At 40.3% G+C, this 21,672-nt stretch overlaps 1 protein-coding gene across 2 annotated transcripts in view; it reads right to left on the reverse strand.

Annotated features, from left to right (window-relative positions):
• The window catches only part of LOC144693956 (uncharacterized), a 52,364-nt gene that overhangs the window by 21,695 nt on the left and 8,997 nt on the right, over positions 1-21,672 (reverse strand). The window contains exon 2 of one of the 2 annotated variants that reach the window (XM_078564225.1): positions 15,291-15,338. The exons of the other annotated variant lie outside the window; for it this stretch is intronic. The gene's annotated coding sequence lies outside the window, so the exon portion shown is untranslated. The remainder of the gene's footprint in view (positions 1-15,290; positions 15,339-21,672) is intronic. 2 annotated transcript variants of the gene reach the window in all.

The following is a 21,672-nucleotide window of genomic DNA, read 5'->3' on the forward strand; positions in this document are numbered from 1 at the left end:
CTCCAGAAATGCAGAGCATACCTGAAATGGAACTGCTTCTTCACAGTGCTGGAAGACAAGCCTTTTTACGACACTAACTGCCATATTCTGATAAGTCAAGACTTTTAAATATCCCAAAGCTTCTTTGAAAAACTAAGAAGGAAGGTCAGTGTGTATGGTGGGATAAGGTGGGTGAGGTAAGTGGGTAAGGGGTAGGGTGGGTAAGGGGGTAAGGAGGTAGTGTAGCTAAGTGGGTAGGATGGGTGAGGGCAGAGGGATGGGTAAACTAAGTGGGTAAGGGGGTAGGGTAGGTGAGGTACTGGGTTGGCAGCTGTGTAGGGTGCTGAGGTCAGGTCAGGGGAGTCAGGGGTGGAATGGTCAGTTGTATAGTTACCCACGTTTTAAATGTCGAACATTTCCTGGGTAACTATCTGGGTAAATAAGTAAGTTGGAACTGTCCAATGTGTCTGACTGTAACTCAGAGTTGGAGACTTCTTCAGAGGGTCCCGGGGAGCAGGGGAATTGCTCATTGGAAGTTCAAAGTTCCTGGGCAATTCCCATGGAGTCACTGCGTTGGGACTTCCGAGGGGTCCCATTGTGTATCTTGGGGGGTACATCTGGTCTCCAACTAGCCGGGCCATTATAAGATTTGGGCCATTATTACAATTCTAACCAGTCCGCTATTGTATTTTCTGATTAGCTTCTTTAGTGTATGTAATTTTTTGATTTAAAATTTCAATTCTTGGCATTTTCCAATTCACCAAAGTTAGGGTGTCAACATTAAGGGATAAAATCTGTTCCACTATTGGCACAAGAGTACAGAGTAAAACAATCCCTCCTGTTTTTAACAGTATGGCTTATCCCCAACCTTGGAAGAACATCCTCCACCACATCAGTGTGATCCACTGACAATTTTAAGGTGTTACTTTTTATTGCCCATGATCAGTTATATTTGTATTTGAGATGTGCACATTTCTTATCCTTGGAGTGAGTGAGTCAATTTTAAATAACTCAGCAACAAGCTTTTTGTCTTTAAAAAGGAAAAGGTTAGTTTATTTTTTGCACCCTTACCCTGGAGATTACCAAAGAAACTATGTATCACTCACTCTCTCACACACAAACCAAAACTAAGTACAGATGAAGACACAAACAATGCTTCTAAAACTGGAATGGAGCTCAGTTTCTATTTCGATGCAGGCTTATTTTGTAGTTACATTGTCAGAAGTGAAGGCACTGAAATTGCAGAGCTGTCTCAGCAGTTGCGATGGCTCATTTAGTTGATCTGCCAGAAGTTGGTTTCACAGGTAAGCTTGAAGATTGAACCAGGTAGGGGAGAAAGAAAAGGTTCTTTATTTCTCTTTCAAGGAACTGCTGTGCAGCCTTACTTTAGCCTTGTTGATTACACAGTTCGATGACTGTGCCTGTTGGTCCCTCTCTCCTTGTGTGATGAAGTTCTGTGTTGGAGTTCTGACTTGGTTTGTTGCAGTTTTCTGTTTTTCAACGGGGAGTAAAGATGGCAGCTGTATCAAGTGGCCCCGTAACAAATGCCAAGTCATCTTCCAAATAAGGCAATGAGATAATTTAAATTAGCACTCTGAAGTCTTTTTGCACCTGCGGTTTTAGCTTTCTTCTGGCCAAGGCAAAATTTATATTCGTAAAATGAGGCATCAAAAACCTTCGTTATCTCCTGGACGAGACCACAGTGAGTCAGTTTGTCTTTGTCTTCTTGAAAGATAAACACAGTCCAATCCATAAATCCATCAGGTAGCTTGGAGCCATTTTGATATTGTCTTTTTAAAATCAGTTCAAGGTTTTTAAACATAACCTTAAAATACAGTTTTAAAAAATTTGTAATCCTCATGCTTGCACAGGCATAACACAAGTATTAATGGGAGGATGTTATGCTTAAACGAAGGCTTGTCTTGGATCAATGGGCCCAACTGACTACCTTCCAAGGAAGACCATTGTTATCTCTGCACACAAAAGCCAATTTCCTCCTTTGATAAAAAAAATCCAGATGAACGGCGATAACAAATGTTTAAGGTAGAGGGTATCCTAGATTAAACTTAGAGATGGTTAAGGTCAGAGGCTAGGAATTGTACGACGAGTAACTTACCTCCTGACTCCCCAAAGCCTGTCCACCATATACAAGGCACAAGTCAGGAGTGTGATGGAATACTCCCCGCTTGCCTGGATCATTGCAGCTCCAACAACACTCAAGAAGCTTGACACCAACAAAGCAGCCCACTTGATTGGCACCACATCTACAAACATTCACTCCCTCCACCACTGATGCACAGTAGCAGCAGTGTGTACCATCTGCAAGGTCCACTGCAGGAATTCACCAAGGCTCCTTCAACAGCACCTTCCAAACCCACAACCACTACCATCTAGAAGGACAAGGGCAGCAGATAGATGGCAACACTACCACCTGGAAGTTCCCCTCCAAGTCACTCACTATCCTGATTTGGAAATATATCGCCGTTCCTTCACTGCCACTGGGTCAAAATCCTGGAACTCCCTTCCTCACAGCACTATAGACTACAACGGTTGAAGAAAGCAGCTCACCACCATGTTCTCAAGAGCAGCTAGGGATGGACAATAAATGCTGGCCCAGCCAGTGTAGTCCACATCCCGAGAATGAGTTAAAAAGGAATTGGCTGAAAATGGGAAAGTGGTGTATACAAAATTAAAGGAATTATCTCATAGCGAAGGACTGGCCTCTAGCAAGGGATCTCTGAAATTTTAAAGAAAGATGAGCTGAATGTATTGAATGGTTCCTCTCATCTGTGCTTGTGATTTTTGTTGCTGAACTAGCTGATGCTCTGATATCCACTTACTATTCTCAAGCTTTAAACAAAATTCGTAAATACTTCAGGCTTGTGGTATCACCTTGCTTGAATTACAAGAGATTGTTTCTGTCACAGGATGCCAAGCTAACTCATAAGCTTAGACACTAGTTTCATTACATATCCTCTAATCCTTAATATATTGCAATGTTTAGATTGTTGGTCTCTCCTGTCGAAGATGAAGAAAGAGATTCAGAAACCGAGCAAATTGAGAGATGTAATAGCAGCGCTCAAGTGCTATCAAGATACCTTTTGATTTTTTATTTTCCTTGGTGCTATTTTTAAATTCAAACATTGCTGATGCAAAATAACAGCAATTTGCAGCTCTTTGTTATCTGATGGACCAATGGAGCTACTGTTTTGAATCTCATTTATGATTTACTTCCTTTTAATTAAAGTGCTGAATTCATAGCTACACTGTACAACACATATAATTTGTTCAGTGAACGTGATTATTACATTCAAAATCCTGTATAATTTGTTTGGTGCATCCATTTGCACACTGATTTATGATCAGATGCAGAATTATAAATTAATTTATCTTGATTTAAGGTATTTGCATCAGAGCCAAAAAAGTTAATTTTAGCCACCTGCTGGGAATACCTAATGAACTGAAATATAGATCATTAATCAGGGCAGCATATGAATTTTAAACAAAGTCTGCATCGTTTAAACCTGTAACAAAGTCATCAAATGTTAAATTGTATTTTGGAGTGAACCTCATTGAAAATGATATGCTTTATTTATGATCCCTTGCCTGGCTATGGAGTAATAATATCATAGGGGATGACTATATAATCACAATTTAAGCAAAGGGTTTGGGGTTAGCAACAGTCATAAAAATAATTTTAACCATGAGATTAGATTTGCAACCTTGAAAATATCCCTTTTTGTTGTTAACTACAAGATATGGCTTAATGTTTTCAAATATGAGTTTATGCACTGAACGTGTATGAAGCAATTAGTCTGTGGATATTTTCCTGTTGAAAATTATAAAGATAGCTCTCATCTAAATAGTAACCATGATAAAGTTAGCAATTAGGTGGAGGATTGACTCCACAACAATGTCCTATTCCTCTAAGATCTGGCTTTGAACCTAGTCCAGACTGATGGGTTGAAGGTTTCCTGCGACAGCTGGAACAGTCTTCTGTGAAATGAGTTTGGCAGTCTCAACTCAGATCCTGCTAGGCACAGAGCTGAGAGAAACTGGCTAGAGTATAGCATTCATTGACAACCTCTCAGACAGGAAGTGAAAGAGTTCACAATGGTGCAGTAGGAAATGACCTTCTGTGATTAAGCCTAAAGCATATTTCTGAGCAGAGTACAAGGTGCTTTACTCTGTATTTACCAGTCCAAATGTGCATTGTGTGCAAATTCATCCTAGATGATATCTCTCACTTCAGAAACACAAAAATTCATAAAACATAATGCAAACTGATGTAAATTGGAATATTTTTTCTTAAATGGAACCTCAGTTGTAGGAAGGTTCAACACTAAAAATTTTAATAATTTAGAGCATGATGATGATAACTGGAAACCGAATAAAAATGCATTGGTTATTTATAATAGTCCTATAAATAAAGCTCCTTCACACGCCTTTGTATTCATTCATTCTATTCAAGGTGGGTATAAGCATGTCATCCTGAATAATTCTCTTCAATTTTCCATCTTTCTCTGAAAGTGCGCTAAGGGTTTGTTTATCTCGTCACAGTGATATGGCTATGATCTGCAACTCACCCTATGTCATTACAAGTGCAAACACACACACATCCTTGGCCCAATGGAACTCTAACATACTTTGCCATTATTACACTGCCAATGCAATATGCACATCCTTATACATAGCGCAACAAAACCTTTAGTCACTTAATCTCCTTTAGCCTCAACTCTATCACAGACCTTCCCTTTTGTTCTTCTTCCCACCCTCCCCCTGCTCAAAAACTTATTATATTTCTAACTTTCCCCTGTTCTGATGAAAGGTCACAGCCCCGAAATGTTAACTCTATCCACAGATGCTGCCAGACCTGCTGAGTATTTCCCAGCATTTTCTGTTTTTATTTCTTAAACATAGCCTGTTTGTTCAAGTGCCCCAATGCCACACAAACAAGTTTAATACATATTTTGTTGCTGCAAAGGCACAATTATGCTCACATAATTTGCTTTGTGAAGAAGAACTGTGCAGGTAGTCCAAGTATTCCCAGAGCCCAGTACAGTAATAAGTACTTACTGACATGCATGACCTACAAATAAATGTGAGAACAATGCTCATATTTCTCCCTCTTCCAGCCTGGAGGTGAGACTGTCAGAAATCTCTCTGGAGGTTTCCACGGTCACTGTGAATGCCACTTCATGATTAACCGGCAGGACACATAATTCAAGCTGGTCAAACTGTGAAAGGCCAGGAAGGCTTCACTCCCTTCTTGGTGCTCAGTCAACAGTGCCGATAATGTCACCAGGAATAAAGTATTAACTCAAAGAGTAACATATAACTAGCACTGAGATCCACAAAATATTTGTGGTCAAATTAGTATCTTTATTGCAACAGTATTCCTTTAAACACAGGATTTCTAGCTGTTCTTTCACTACAGACTTTAAACAGAACCAAAAATTTCTCCTTCGGGGAAAAGTTACATAAAAGCTGCCCATGTATAAAAAACAGGCCTAGGAATACAAATAAAAAATGGTGTCAAAAGTCTGGCCTTACCACTTATTTATAGTTATAGAATATAAAATTGGGAACTATTTGTTCCTGAGTTAAACTGGCAGGTTTACATTAATATTTTTCCAGGAATAAACACTATTGCCCTGACATCTGCCTGCTATAATTTCAGCATCAAAGAAAACAGCTTCCAAACTACCAGTCTTGTTTCATGAAAAAGTCCTTGTTTAGGATTCAAGTTTTGTAGCAACATTAAAACTGGTCCTTCCTTGAGTCTAAGTTTGTGAGATGACATGGCTGTTGGAGTTAGACTGTGTAGAAAATTTGGAGGGTATTGGCTGTTATTATCTTCTTCAACTATAGAATCAACAATGATATTTTCTTATAATTCACCTGACAGTTTTTTAAAAACATTCATTTAAATCTAGTAAATCCTCATTTTTAAGCACAAAGAATAGCTTTCGAACAATAAGTTTTATCAAATAATTGTCTATGCTATTTTGCCACTGTTAACCAATTCCATCTTATCATCCAAACCTTCTATGCCACCCCTCCCAAAACATACATTACGCATTCCGTGCTATTCCCATGCCATCTTCCTCGACATCCCCATCTCATTTTATCCATCCCTCCCATGCCATCCCAATTCCTCCCATCAATCCCATCCCATCACTCAGGAAACAATCTCTCCAACTCTATTTTTATTTCTTAGACATAGTCTGTTTGTTGGACTCCCTTACTCTTCCGCTGTTTTTGTTCTCCAATGACCCAAATAAACCTGCCAACAGATGCATCCCTTAAACTGACCAATCAAAACATTCTGCACAGACAAAAACTGAGTATAATTACTTTGGATACACCACAAAGCAGCAGTAAATAGTATTTAATAAAGGAGTAATATATTTTACTCAATCTTCCTAACAGTGCTGTGGGTGTACCTACACCACATGGACTGCTGCAGTTCAAGAAGGCGGTTCACCACCACCTTCTCAAGGGCAATTAGAGATGGGCTACAATTGCTGGCCTAGCAGCAATTCATATTCCATGAAAGAATTAAAAAAAAGTAACATATTATTCATCATTTGATTGAATATTGCTTAACATTTCAAAACATACTTTTTCTCACAATTTTATCTCCTCTCCTGAAACTGTCGAATCAAGTAAGGTTGCAGTTTCACACCTACTTTAACATCTGCCTATTTGATTAAATTAAAGAGGGAGATGTGGTTTACTGGTAATGTCACGAGGCTAGTAATCCAGAGGCCCAGGCTAATGCTCTGGGGACTTGGGTTCAAATCCCACCATGGCATCTGGTGGGATTTTAATAAAATCTGGAATTGAAAGCTAGTCTCAGGAATGGTGACCATGAAACTATCATCAATTGTTGTAAAAACCCATCTTGTTCAATAATGTCCTTTAAGGAAGGAAACCTGCAGTCCTTACCTGAGCTGACCTACACGTGACTCCAGACCCATAGCAATGTGGTTGACTCTTAACTGCCCTAGCAAGATACTCAGTTCAAGGGCAATTAGGGGTGGGCAACAATTACTGGCCTTGCCAGCAACACCCACATCCCAAGAAAGAATAACAAAATAAATAATAATATAACTTAACAATTTCTAATTGAAGAAACCTATTGCAAAAGGAAAAAAGGAATGCAAAATTCTTCAGAATTATTTAAAATATCAATATAAAATCCAACTATAAACTGTAAATTCAGTTTACAATAAAGAGTGTGTAACTTCTTGCTGTTAATTTCATGTTTCTGCTTATTTAAGGAAGATCAATCACTGTTAAGCATTTATTTGGGAATGGAACAAGAGTTCAAGGTCATAATTTCAGCTCATTTTATTATAAAGATACATTTTGAGTTGAAAATACACAGAATGGTGCTCCCATTGGATCAGTTGCTTGATACAATTCAAAAGCTTGCCCTTTGTAAAATAAACATTGGTGCACGTAAAGCTTTGCACAGATATCAGGTTCAATTATTCAATATGCCCACAATATACATGGTACCTGCTTTTTTTCTCTATTATAGCTTAATCTGCACTTCAACTCCTCCAGGTGTGATGTCCCAAATCGGCCCTGGTACAATATACTCAGAGTTCCCAGCAAATAGCTGTCTTAACATAAGCTATTCCTCACCCTGAAGGTGCACAAAAGGGCAGAAGATTCATCTTTTCTTGTTCAAACTATTGCAGTGCTGAACTTTCTTCCCCAATTCATTGTGGAACTACACTGCAGTTTTCAGTTTCCTGGTACCAGGAAGTAGTTATTTGATTAATTGCAGCTCTACTTATTTCTTCATGTTGTTGGTATTCAATGAGTATTTTAACATTGATGTACTTATATTTGTATTTATTATTACCTGTGTTAGCTTGATCATTAGATGAAAGTTCACAGACCTGAAACATTAACTCTGCTTTTCCCTGCTTGACCTGCTGAGTGTTTCCAGCATTTACTGTTTTCATTTCAGATTTTCAGTATTTTGCTGTTGAACAATAGCCAGACAGCCTGAAGATCCTAGTCCTAAAGTTCCTGGTCAGGAGTCAAGTGGTCAACTAATTGCTCTGCCATAACATATCTCCTTTCTTAATTAGGACAAGTGTTTAACTTTTTTTATTTCCTCCAGTGCTGTGTAATTTCTAGGGGGTGTATGGGGCGGGGTGGGGGGAGGGGGATTCATTTATTAAAAGAGAAGGGATCAATATTAATCCCTAAGCACCACAGTATTTTGAAAACCCTTTTTTTTTGGTTTCAAGCTGAACACTGAATACTCAGTTGCCAATCTCAGCAGAGCAAACAGAGCAAGTAACTCTGTTCAGTCAAGCAGGGTTTGGTATTACTTTCAGTCCTGCTTGCCAATCAGCAGGCTTCAGAGAATTCAAAATTCAGCATTAACCAAGGTAGATTTTTCCTCCTTCAACTACTTGGAGCAGTTGTTTACACTTAATCCACCACCCATTTAGTTTCGATTCTCCAAGGTTTTTAATCTGCATTTTAAAAATGTATCTTCTCCTTCCTGGCCAAGAAGGTGAGCAGGCTGATAGCACTAGAACACCAGGTGATACAAAAGAAGAAAACATTGTTCAGCTTATTTTGCTGTCTTGCTTGTTCAGGGTTGTAAGCAAAACCCAACTGTCTTTTTCATCTTATCCTTCTGAGTTGTCCCTGAGCTTATAATGCTATCAGCTCCATTCAAACAGAACATCGGCCACTTTTTCAATGTACGTTTATATTTAGAGTGCCAGGTGGCAGTCTGTTGAACAGTTTAACAACTCGGGCATGGATAGTTACTTTGGTGCCAATTTCTAATCAGTACATGACAGTATCCTGAGTGACTCACCTTCTGATTTTTCCTCCTGCCTTCTTGGTGGGAGGTAGCTGGCCTTGTCCCCATGACGCAGTTTAGAACAGAAAGTCACTGCGTGGGACTCTCGTGTGTCTCAGTGGCACAGCATGCTAATGTATCTACTGGTGCATCCATGATGCTGCCTACTTTTCTCTTTAAAGGGCTTGTTTCTCCATCTGTCAGCTCTTTGACTTTCTCTGTGCTGTACAGCTCCTCATTTATCCCACATGGCATAAAATAAAGCATCTATCTGTATCTACAGTAATCTGTGAACAATCTTAAAAATAATCGGTACAGGAAATTTTCTCGGATGCATTTAAAGGGGAAGCTCGATGAACACAAGATAGAGCAAGGAATACAATGTTATGCTTATAAAGAAAATGAAGAAAGGTGGGAGGAGGCTTGTGTGGAGCTGTGGGCCATCTGGCCTTTTTCTGTACATATGCACAGACAGGTGACAAGTTTTAATGGCATTCTTACTTCAGATAGTGACGGGCACAATAGCTAACCCCCTAAAATCTCTGAAATTATGCTCAGTGTTACAGAGTGGGAATTAAAATAGGCTTTTTAGGGGAGTCACCTCTGGCTACTTATTGTTTGGTGGAGAAATAAGTGAAGGGGTGCAATTCAGCCTGTTAGTAATTTCACTCAAAAGCTTAGCAGATTTCCTGTTTTATTCTGACAGCTAATTTCACTAAAATTAGTGACAAGAGGTATTTCATCTCTTAAAATTGCTTAACTGTATTTACCTTATGTTGGAAAAGCCATGGCAAACTCAAGAGAAAAGAACAAATGTCTCTGCAAAGGTGAGATGAAGAAGCTGTTGGAAAATATTTAGAACACAACCTGATGTGACAAGTGTAAAGGAAGCTAAGTTAGATAGCCCCTGAAATTAGATATGCGGACCATGATGCGCAATTATCCTGCTTTGTGCTGCCTGCTCATTAAAATTATGGTAGTCTGTAGCCCAGCACTAAATGCCGAACATGACTTAAAGCTAGCCTGTACAACTACATGGGATTAATTGGATAGGCTGTCCCCGAGACCAGGGCCAATGGCATGACTGAAACTATTGATAATGACAATATGTTCCTGCCTAATGCAGCTTCTCAAACCTACTCCACCATCATCCAGCAATCTGTTATGATGCACCCATTGCAGATGGCGTAACCATGCTCTCCCTTTTCCCGCTGCCCTTATGCCAATTCTGCCTTTGTGCATTTATGCTTTCAGACACGCAAGACCTGCTGCCCCTGGCTAGCCAGAAGTGTGGAAGGTGTAGTGGAAGGACAGACTAAGAAGTAAGAAACACCATCATTTGAATTGACTCTTGCAGCCACCAGCTCAGATACTGGCACTGTGTTTACTTTAGAGGGTAGCAGAGGGGTGGGATCTGCATGTGGTGGGTAGTAGTGGGCCGTTAAGAAGGATCTTTTTAGGTGTCAGGTCCCTGGAGAGTGAAGTTGCACAGAGGTTCTGCTGCAGCAGACTCAGATGAAGAAATTGATGGGGTGGTGTGTAAAAAATGGCTGACGGGCATGCACAAACAGCTGCTTGGTACACTGGCAGGCCTGCCAGAGAGCCTGCTGTCATTGTCAAGAAGTATGGAGGAGTCGGGCTCCAACTTGGCACAGCTTTTTGGGCAGGGGCTGGAGCTCATTCCTTCCAGTGTGGAAGTGGTGGCCAGCTCCATGAGAACACTTGTGGACCCAATCATCAGATAATGTCTGATGGCCAATGTGTCAGCTTCCATTGCCACACAAGCAGAAGCCACATAATGCCTGAGTGCTGAAGTGGAAACTCATACTGAGGTCATGAAATCTCAGCTTGTTATTGTACAAGCTCAGCTTGGTTCATGCAGGCATAGACTGCTGCCATCGTGGCTGTGGATATCAGTTCACAAAGAGGCTTTCTGAGTCTCATGGCATTCTAAATGTTCTCCAACAGATTACTTGGATAGCTGAGGTGCCCCTAACTCCCACTGGGAGGATGACACACAAACCTGCTATCCTCTCTCCGGATGACAGCTTTTGTGTCCCTGCCACTGTTACTCTGCCATTATGCTTGCTGTTGCCTGTCAGTCCAGACTACTATTGCTTATGCTGAGGTAGTGCAGTCAGAAGCTGGGCCACCAAGGCCCAGAGCTGCTCGATGTGTTCTGCAAGACCATCAGCAGTCTCCCTCATTGAGAACCAGCAGCCTTCCACCAGACATGCTGCAACCACTGGAGTAACAGTGTAGGAGCACGAGGACAGGCAAAGACATTTGCAAGACATGTTGAGGAGTCTTCATCCTCCTCCTGCACCAGCTCCTGTGGTATACTTGTAGGGCTTGTGTGAGATGAAAGACATGCCAAGGTAAGAGGGCACTAAGTGATCCATAGCACACATTATCATTTTTCAGTGGCAACTGACACTTATGTCAACATAAGTGAGTGTTATGTGACATTTAATGCTGTAACTAGGTAGCTGGGAAGCCTCAGCCATCAATATCCATAGCTCCAGGCTACAACATACATGTAAAGTGCATGTTGCCACGACAACTCAATACTCTTGGGAGGGGGGAGAGAGGGCATCGGTTGGCTCAGTTGACTGGATGGCTGTGTGGATCTGATAGGTCCCAACAGCATGGAGTTCTTTCCCCGTTCTGGCTAGGGTGGACTCAGGACTTGCCTCCATGCCCTACCTGTGGTGGAGGTTGTGGGGTTGTAGGTCAGACCTGCCCTGAAGAAAAAGGTGGTAGCTGGGAGACCCCCATCTCGCCACATCCAATGCCAAGGCATGTCATCTCCCACGTCTCCCCTTGTAGTGTTCCGCGCTCTCTCCTCCCGCAAAAGAGACTTCCGGGTTTGAGAAACTGAATGTGTTCAGAGGACGGAAGGAGGATATTTATAGAGGATCATAGTGTGTGGTGGGTGTGACATTGCATTAAGATGAGGGTGTGTCAGTGGTGGATGGGGATGTGAGATGAGGAGGTGCCTAGGTAGAGAGAGATGTTACACCTTCAAGGTGTGTTGTTATGAAGATTGGTATGCAGGAGCAGAGAAGGCAGGGTGAGGGGGTTTGGGGTTAGGTGCACATCAGGGTATGCTTGAATGTGACGAGTGACTCATCTTTTCTGATTTGGTCATTAAATCTCTTCCGGCACTGTGGCCAGCAGCATGGCACTGCAATCCTATTGCTGACCTCCTCAGCAACTTTCAGCCATGTCATCTTATTGTCTGAGGCAGGCAGAAACAGAATCTCCATCATCTCCAGAGAAGCGTCATTGAAGTGTGGTGCTGTTTTGTTACAGATTCTGGTTCTGTCTGAAGACTGTTTCAATGCTCCAAGTCTGATCCCTGCAGCGTTTTGTTTTTAAATAGTTAAGCTGAAAGAGACTGATGTGGGTTGTCATCATGCCTGCTCACTCGAACTGATTGGGAAACTGGGAGATCAGATGCAAATGCAGTTGCTGGGTTAAAAAGCCACTGATAAACACATGGTGAAACTTCCAGGTTCCCCTGACGAGAGCAGCTTAGAAAGTTAAAATCCAATCCTCAATGTCTAACGATTTTTGCAAATTTCCTGTCCTTTATTAGCTTGAAATCAAAACCTTGGTCGTTGATTCTCCTCAGGTTCTCAATGCTCAACAATTGCTCAATTAGTTACTGTCCTCCTAGATAAGGGCACCTGATTGCCACCACCCTCTATGCTGAGTTGAATGAAACCATTCCAACACACTGTAAACTCCACTCTTCTTTCACCTTCTGAACTTCCCTTCCTTGAATTTTCTGCCTCCATTTCTGGGGATAGGTTGTCTACTGATATTCATTATGAGCCCACTGACTCTCACAGCAATCTCGACTACACTTCCTCACACCTTGCTTCCTGTAAGGACTCCAAGTCCATTCTTCCAGTTTCTCCATCTTTGCTGCATCTGTTCTGATAATGCAACCTTCCAAAACAGTGGTTCTGATATGTCTTCTTTTTTTTCAACCAAGGATTCACCACCCACCCCCAGACTGTGGTTGAGGGCCCTCAACCGAGTCCAACCCATTTCCCACACGTCTGCTCTTTCTCTCCCCTTTCCCCTCCCTCCCAGAACTGTGATAGAGTTCCCCTTATCCTCATTTTCCATCCCATCAGCCTCAACATTCAAAGGATCATCCTCCACCATTTTTGCCACGTCCAGCATGATGCCACCATCAAACACATCTTCACCCTCCCCTGTCGGCATTCCGAAGGGATCGTTCCCTCCGCAACACCCTGGTCCACTCCTTAATCACCTCCAACACCTCGTCCCATTCCCATGGCAACTTCCATGCAATCGCAGGAGGTGTAACACCTTTTACCCACCCTCTCCTCACTGTCTAAGGCCTCAAACCCTCCTTCCATGTGAAGTTGCGGTTTACTTGTACTGCTTTCAATATAGCATACTGTATTTGCTGCTCACAATGCGGTCTCTGCTACACTGGGGAGACCAAATGTAGACTGGGTGACCACTTCTGCTCAATCCGCAAGCATGACCCTCAGCTTCCAGCCATTTTAATTCACTACCTTGCTTTCAACGCTCACATTCCTGTCCTCGGCCTGCTGCAGTGTTCCAGTGAAGCTCAATGTAAGCCGGAGGAACAGCAGCTCATCTTCTGATTAGGCACTTTACAACCTTCTGGACTCAACATAGAGTTCCACAATTTCAGACCATTAACTCTGTCCCCCATTTTGATTCTGGTTTTTTGCCATGTGCTGGTCTGAACCTTGTTATTCATATTTTTGCTTTTCGACAGACCTGTTCATTATTCTTCACACTCACTCTGGACAAATGTTTTGTTTCTTGACTACAACCATTACCACTCCCTTTGCCTTTTGTTCCATGACCTTTTTGTCATTTAATCGCTCCCACCCTTTACCTTATTCCAGACCTTCCCTTTAGCTTTTCCTCCCCATCCTCATTTCAAAGGCATAAAACCCATCACATTTCTATCTTCCTTCAGTTCTGAAGAAGTCATATTTGACTCAAAATGTTAACTCTATTTTTCTCTCTCCACAGATGCTGCCAGACCTGCTGATATTTCCAATATTTTCTTTCTATTTCCAACATATTTCACCTCATCTTCACTGTCTCAGACTGACATGGAAAGTAGCTTTAATAGCTAACCACCTCCTTTAAAGACAGCACATTGACATTCTCAGTAACTCTTTGTTCCAGCAGCTCTAGTCTTAACTTAGAAAGCATATACTGGCTGTTTGGGAATTCTTAAAATCTTGAATCTAACTTTATATCAGTGATATGTTATAACTTAAGTCAAAAATTCCCAATGCATAAAATAATCAAAAATCCCAAAACCTGACATAGAGCAAGACTGAAACAAAAACAGAAAATGCTGGAAAAACTCAGCAGGTCTAGCAGCATCTGTGGACAGAGAAACAGAGTTAACATTTCGTGTCTGCATGATCCTTGTTCAGACGCTCTGAAGAAGGGTCATATGCTTGAAAGCTCTGAAGAAGGGTTATATGAACTTGAAACGTTAACTCTGTTCCTCTCTCCACAGGTGTTGCTAGAACTGCTGAGTTTTTCCTGCATTTCCTGTTTTTGTTTCAGGTTTCCAGCATCTGCAGTATTTTGCTTTTATCATAGAGCAAGACTGCATTGCTGTGGGTGCTCATTGTGGTGGCAGCCTTCTGCCTTATAAGATGATGGTGCGCTGTGGTGGTCAAATCTATGTTAAACATTGCCTGGTGTGGATCAGGAGCCCCACTCTGGCATGTGCTCACTGTAATTGAGTTTAATCACGTCATCTTCAAAGAAATTGATTGGATGTGAAAGGGAGCTATATTCTTATAACACAAGAATCTTCAAGTGTTCTTCAGTTTAATATCTGACACCACATCATTCTTCCTTTGTACAATATCTTGAGATATTCTGCTACATTAAAGGACAAAATAAGTGCAAGCTCAGCTGGTTCCTCAATCTTAAATCATAGCTTATTGTATGATATGCTGAACTCAATTTTTTAATAACATCACTAATTAATAATTCCTGGAAGATCACTGATGCAATCATCAAGTGATTGTACCCGAGTAATGCTAAATATGTCAAATGACATCACAGCACATCATTCTACAATCTATCATTGAATGTGCATTTCTAAGACCAACCAATACTTATGAAAAACTTAATATGTACACATTTTTCCGCATAAATATATGAGCAGAGAATGGGTAGGTTGCAGTCTGCTGCTTGTGAGCTATGTAACTCTCAGCCCTTTGAAGTCTTTTTTTAAGAAACCACTTCCTGAGGTGTATCTTTTATTTTTTTAAGAGATGATTAATGATTTGATTATCCAAAGCTGGTTTAAAATTAAAGGCAATGAAATTCTCAGTTACATCATTTTCACTATTTCCTACAAACCTTATAAATCACACTTTATTTTCCATTTAAATAAATAAAACATTGTCACATTTACCTTAACGACAAAGAACAGCACAAGTGAGAATGAGGCCATTTAAGTCCCCTGTTAATGGAAGACCAATGGTGAAAGGTTTGGAGAAAGACCCTCAACTACAATACATGTAGAAAAATGCAGAGACAACTCAAGATCATTTACTTTACATAGCCCTTTGACAAAACTTGAAGCTCTAGCCTACTTCATATTCTAAATATGCCATACCTTGTTTAGATGAATTTTCAGCCAAACCAAAGTCTTGCAAAGTCAATTAAACAAAACTGGTATCTTAAAAAAGCTTCCATCATGCAATGTTAAATATATGACGTTTTCAAACAGATAGATTATCCAGATTCCAAAGTGTCAGTCCTGACAATGTGGCAGGGTGACGAAACGTAGAAGCTAATTCTGTTAAAGGGATAAGTGCATGCTGTGAGCCTCTTGCTGTCCCTGCACTGACGGTGCTAACATAAAAAACTGGAAGAAATGGCTAATTTAAGAAATGGTCTGATGAAGACTCGCACCTGAATTATTAACCTTCCCTTGGTCTTAGACAAACTGGAGAAACTAGGGCTCTTCAATTCTGAAAGGAGATGTCCGAGATGTCATCTTATAGTATGCAACATTGTAAATGATGTGGAAAAGATAAATCTAGAAAATCTAGAGAAGTACTTTAAATTAAATTGAGAGAGTCAGAGAAATGTCAGAGGTTTAAACTCAGAATGTGCAAAAATAGGACCAAAACCAGGAAGGTTTTCACATGGTGAGGGATCAGCATTTGAACTCTTGGATAAAAGTGTGGAGTTGAGTATCCTTAAGAACCAATTTGATGCTGCAATGGGGACTATTTAGGGTCATTCTGGTTGGATGGATGAGCTAAGCTGAGCGGAGTACCCTTGTGTATCTGTAATTGTCTTGTGCATTTCCAGTATTTTCTGCATCTATGTTTTAAATTCTAATATTACTTGTCTGCACTGTAAGGGAATCTAATGAATTGACTGAGCTGAAGCACAAATTGTTGACTCGGTGCATGTACATGCACTGTAATTTGCTACAGATGTAGCAGTAATGTTGCCTGATTGCAGCAATAGTGAAGAACGACCTTTCAAGAAACTAATGTCACATATCATTAGGGAATGTACACAAGATTTCGTACACACCATCAAAGACTCAAGAGAGAGATTGCACAGAAATAAAAAAGTAGTTGCTCAAGATCGAGACCATGGTGTTGAAATTCAATGTCATCCACAACAAATAACAACAACTTCTACTTAAAATGTACTCGAACCAAGAAAAGAACTCAAACTGCTTCACAGTGGGGAAGTTAAACTCAATTAAGAGAAAGAGAGGGGTTATAGAGAGGATGCCAAAGATGCTGTTGAGGAAATGGGCTTTAAGAAGAATTTTGAAGTTGGAGAGTTGAAGCACGATGAAGGGGTGCAATGAGAGAGTTCTAGAATGTAGGGGAATGATGGCTGAAGACTATGCTGCCAATGGTAGACTGTAGAGCAAAGGAAAGAATACATACATAACCAACATTAGAAGAGCGGATGGTCTGCACAGAGACACAGGGATGGAGGAGCTTGCCAATGTTGTCCTTTGGGTCAAGAGCTTAGGAGAATTTAAAGACTAGAATACTGAAGCTAATGCACTAACAAAGTCAGTTGGAGGCCAGCAAAGATAGCAAGATGGATATTATATGGGACAGGATGTAGGTGGCAGAGCTCTGCATGAGTTGGAGTTTTTAGGGAGAAGCTTGGAAGGCCAGTGAGAAGAGTTTTGGAAAAATTGAGGCTGAGGGTGAAAGAGGCAGGGATAAATTTTCAGGAGTAATGAAAGTGAGGTTGGGCTGGTGATGGGCATGTGGCAGTAGGCGGTCTTGGTGTTGAACTGGCATACACTGTAATGGTGGTAAATAATCTTTTAAAAAAATAAAATGTGATCCCTAGGCATGTCCTTAGAATTCATCTTATTTAACTATCCTCTCTTTGGGGAGTGTTTTTGATGGCAATTTCCCATTGGCTCAATATTTGGTTGGTTGTGAAATAATGAAACACGCCCAGACTTGTACTGATAAAAATAATGCTTTCGCATGACAAATTTAAAACTTGCTGTTTAGATCTATGTCATCTAAATTTTGCAACTTTGAAATAAATTGTTTTTAATAACTTGGCCCAAAAAATTATAATTTTACCATATAAGAAGTTGTCTGATAAATACAAAATATGGTTTTTCCATTATAATTTTGAATTATACATTTAGATTAAAATATTAAATTTGAACATTAACATTTCTTCCCCAAAAGCATAGCAACTACCTCCTAAACCTGCAATTAATTGCTCCAGTTTTAGGACTACCTGGCATTGATGTCAACTGCACTGGGGATGACTTTTATCAGGTTTGTTAGATGCTGGTGACAGGAGCGGAAGGAAAGACAACTCTCACTATGCAACAAGCTTCAAATTGCGCCCTGACAGTTAAGCAAAAAGCAGCACTGTGCATCAAAGTTGTGCAGAGATGCACCTCGCCTGACCACCTACCCATCCAGCAGCAGGAGGCAGCATATAACAGGCAGGTGCCAAGAAAAGTAGGCTCATGTTATCACTAACGTCATTACAGCGCAAAGCAAGCAAAGATCAATGCACTCAAGGGCCAATCAGCAGCCAAACCATCATCTGATAATACAAAATTGTGAAAAACTCCAGTGGGCTCTTGTGTTTAAAAATAGGGATCCTGCAATTCCAGTAAAATAACACATACTAAAACTCATTACAACCTTTCTGATAATGTCACAAGTAATGACCTGCATATTAAAAAATAGAGCAAAACTCAATAAGAATAAACAAAATGTTCAAAACTGTAAACTACTCTTGAAATTCAAGTATAGTAGTTATTATTCAGTGTCACTTTTTATTGATGAAGAGCATAACCTGACAACTATGATTTAGATCTGACACCCTTGATTAAATTCTAGGTCTACAAGTCAATCCTAGGCAGGACATAACCCCATATATTTAAAGTAATTGTTTTCTCCCACACTCTATTTCATTTGTTCCTTATTTTAAACATGTGAATGTGAACTTAAAACACTTGAATCCTAAAGATCACAGAAGTGGCGGCAAAGACAGCTCTACTGCTTCCTTTGGCTGACTACATAACAAATAGCAGGGCTTTCATTTTGAATTTTATTGTATTGTTTTTAAAATGAAAAGATAAAGGGCAACTAAAGACAACAGCTAACAAATCTAAGTAAATGAATTACAAAATGTAGAATCTATAATTGCGGGAGATTTTATCACATTCAAATTACTTCAAGGACAGATGCATGAATCTAACACCATTGAAAGCACTCACAAGTATAATAAGAACGACATCTGAACAGCCAACAGTAGTACAGACCATATTAATGGATCCAGGCACCCTACATCAATGCATTGGTGAGCTGGCAGTGTGATACAAGATAGCATCATCATGGAAGGACGCAGACATACAGAATCACTTGCCAAAATAAGAATGGGCATGATGTCAAATAGCAAGTTAACATTAATAAAAATACCTGGAAAAACTCAGAAGGTCTGGCAGCATTTGCGGAGAGGAACGCAGATGCTGCCAGACCTGCTGAGTTTTTCCAGGTATTTTTATTTTTGTTTTGGATTTCCAGCATCCACAGTTTTTTGCTTTTAGCAAGTTAACATTGATGTCTGAGAAATCTTTAAAATTAGAAAAAGCCTGAAGCTTCAGATAATGAAACCAAGAAACATTTAGTCAATAAGATGAAAAAAATGGATTTGGCTCACAATTGCGCACTAAAACTCCTGTGCAGGACTATTAGTTTGTGTACATCCAATGGCTTCCAATGTCCTGCAGGTTACTGACAGCGCAGTAATGCAGGAATGTTGATTTGTTTTTGCTGTAACAGGACCTGGACTCTACGGAATAACATACAAAAGTCCCACATGATTAATAATCACCTGAGGAATTCTTTACTGCAGAAAGCATGGAGGCCGAGTCACTGAATATATTTAAGTAGGAAATAGATAGATATCTAGACACTAAAGGTGTTGGGGGTATGGGGAGAGAGCAGGAGTATGGCGTTGAGATAAAGGATCAGCCATGATCATACTGAGTGGCGGAGCAGGCCCGAGGGGCTGAATGGCATACTCCTGCTCCTATTTTCTATGTTTCTATACACTGACCAACTTCCTTGTGATAGCAGATCAAGAAATTGGCATTCTGCCACAACTAGTGAGGCTGCAAGATTATTTTCCAGGAGGTTATATAATAAATCCAAAAAAAAACTAGTGAGAGTTTTTGTTCACACTCTAATCACAAGCAATTTCACTGAGGAAGCCCTTCATTATATACCTGAGCTAACAGCACTCAAGTCTATAGTAAAATAAGATTCAATGAGTGAACAATACAATCATCCAATTTGAGTACATCAACTATGAATATTTTTCCAGCTGCAATCACAATCTAAAATTGCATTTTACTGTAACATATAAAATAGATTAACTGCGAGGGAAATAATACAATCCTGAAATTATGTTAGAACTTTTTACTCTCTCCTGTGTTTGAATCAGTAACACTGACAGCGGATCATTGGACTTTCATCCAGAAAGTGCAGGAATAAAAACGCTCTCGAACTGTGGCGAGTTTCTAATAGATTTTTAAATTTAAACTTTGAAAAATAAGAACACTGCTAAGAATGAAAAGAATAAAAGTCAAGGTAATTGAGGTGTTGAGGTGATGCGAACCTTAGATTTTAACAGTCTAAAGGTTGCAGGAGACAGAAACTAAAGAGAGTACCGAGTTTCACAGGTTTTTGGCAAAAGCGATGAAGTGTTGACTCTTAATTTCAATGAATGGAAGGTGACAGCAAAAACAACAGCAGGTAGGACATTGTTTCTTAATAGGAACAAAAAACAAAAGCATGGCATGCTGACTATAGCACTGCTAAAGCTCAGGTAAGAAATGTTGCAATGAAGAGAGGTTGGAGGCTGGAGGTGAGAGGAGAATCAGGTGACCAGATTGTTCTTGTATCCCGCTCAGGTATGTGAGAGGGGTGCCGGATTACAGCGGTATTGAAGTCTTAAACAGGCTTGTGCATCATTAAGAGTTAGGAGCTGTTCAGTGAAGGGTCATACGGACTCGAAACGTCAACTGTGTTCCTCTCCGCAGATGCTGTCGGACCTGCTGAGTTTTTCCAGGTTATTTTTGTTTTTGTTCAGTGGAAAGAAGTGTTTGATATGAAAGAAGAAACCCAACTTTAGCAGCAGAGGAGATAAAGCTGTTCTTTAGTGCAAGATGGAGCCATCAAAATTAAAAAGGTGCTCGCTATTGATTAGATTGATGAGAAACAGAAAGAAAAGTCCTCGCGGAATTGAAAGAAACACAATTTTTCACTGCCCAATTGAAGTGTTTGTGAGTGATCAAGGTGTAGTTATTCAGCCATTGCATGTCAGAGGAACTGGAGATTATGCATTGTAGATTGTGTATTGAGCAGCTATGATCTGAAAGAAGTTGATAAACATAGAGTGGAATCATATGCAAAAGATGAGATATCATTGGATAACAGGTGGTCATTGATATGTGGAAGGAATAAATGTCCAAGAATATGGGATAAAGATTCAAAGGTCAAGTCAGCAATGGCGGACATAATGAGAAATTAGATCACCATGCAATTGGTTTTGGTGCAAGATCTTAGGTTAGTAACTTGTTTCGAAGATTTACAGAGCTAAATGCTGTCAAAAGTTTTGGAAGTATGAAAGCTAATAACAAATGATTCATCAAGGTGTTTGAGGAAAAATCCAGAAGGACCTAACTTAGACAACATCAGTATTAAAATGACCAAAATCCATATTAGGGCAAAGCTTTCAAGGCGGTAGGTAGTTGTGAGGTGGGCTTCCATTACTTGAAAACACACTGATTTATGGTCAACAGTGCAATTGTGGGAAAGCAAGAAATTTTGCCTTAGAGCAATTTGTCATGCTTCAGTGCTTCATCTCTGTGAAAGCAGCATTAATGACACTTGCTGCCGGACATCTCCGCCCACTCAATTCTAGGACCCGGTGGAAGCGGGACAGCCATGGATAGTATTCCTTTTTGTCCAGAAAATTCTCGACTAAATAATTGGTTCACTACCTGGATTTTTTCCTTCCTCTTTCTGCTTTTCCCATGTTACATGGAGATGGCACAATGCTGGTTGATCACCTTCACATCAGCCATCTTTTCTTGTTATTGGTGTGTGGTTTTACAGCTGAATGACGTTCCTGCCGCTAACTCTCCCCTATTAATGCGGGCTGGAGACCGTCATTGATGTCGGGTTGTGAACATCTATGCTGTCCATTTACTGCCAAGATAAAAGAGAGTTAGGGTCTAAAGGATAGCTAATCGGTATCTC

This window comes from Cetorhinus maximus, chromosome 19 (assembly GCF_964194155.1).
Source record: "Cetorhinus maximus chromosome 19, sCetMax3.hap1.1, whole genome shotgun sequence".
Classification (NCBI taxonomy): Eukaryota; Metazoa; Chordata; class Chondrichthyes; order Lamniformes; family Cetorhinidae; genus Cetorhinus; species Cetorhinus maximus.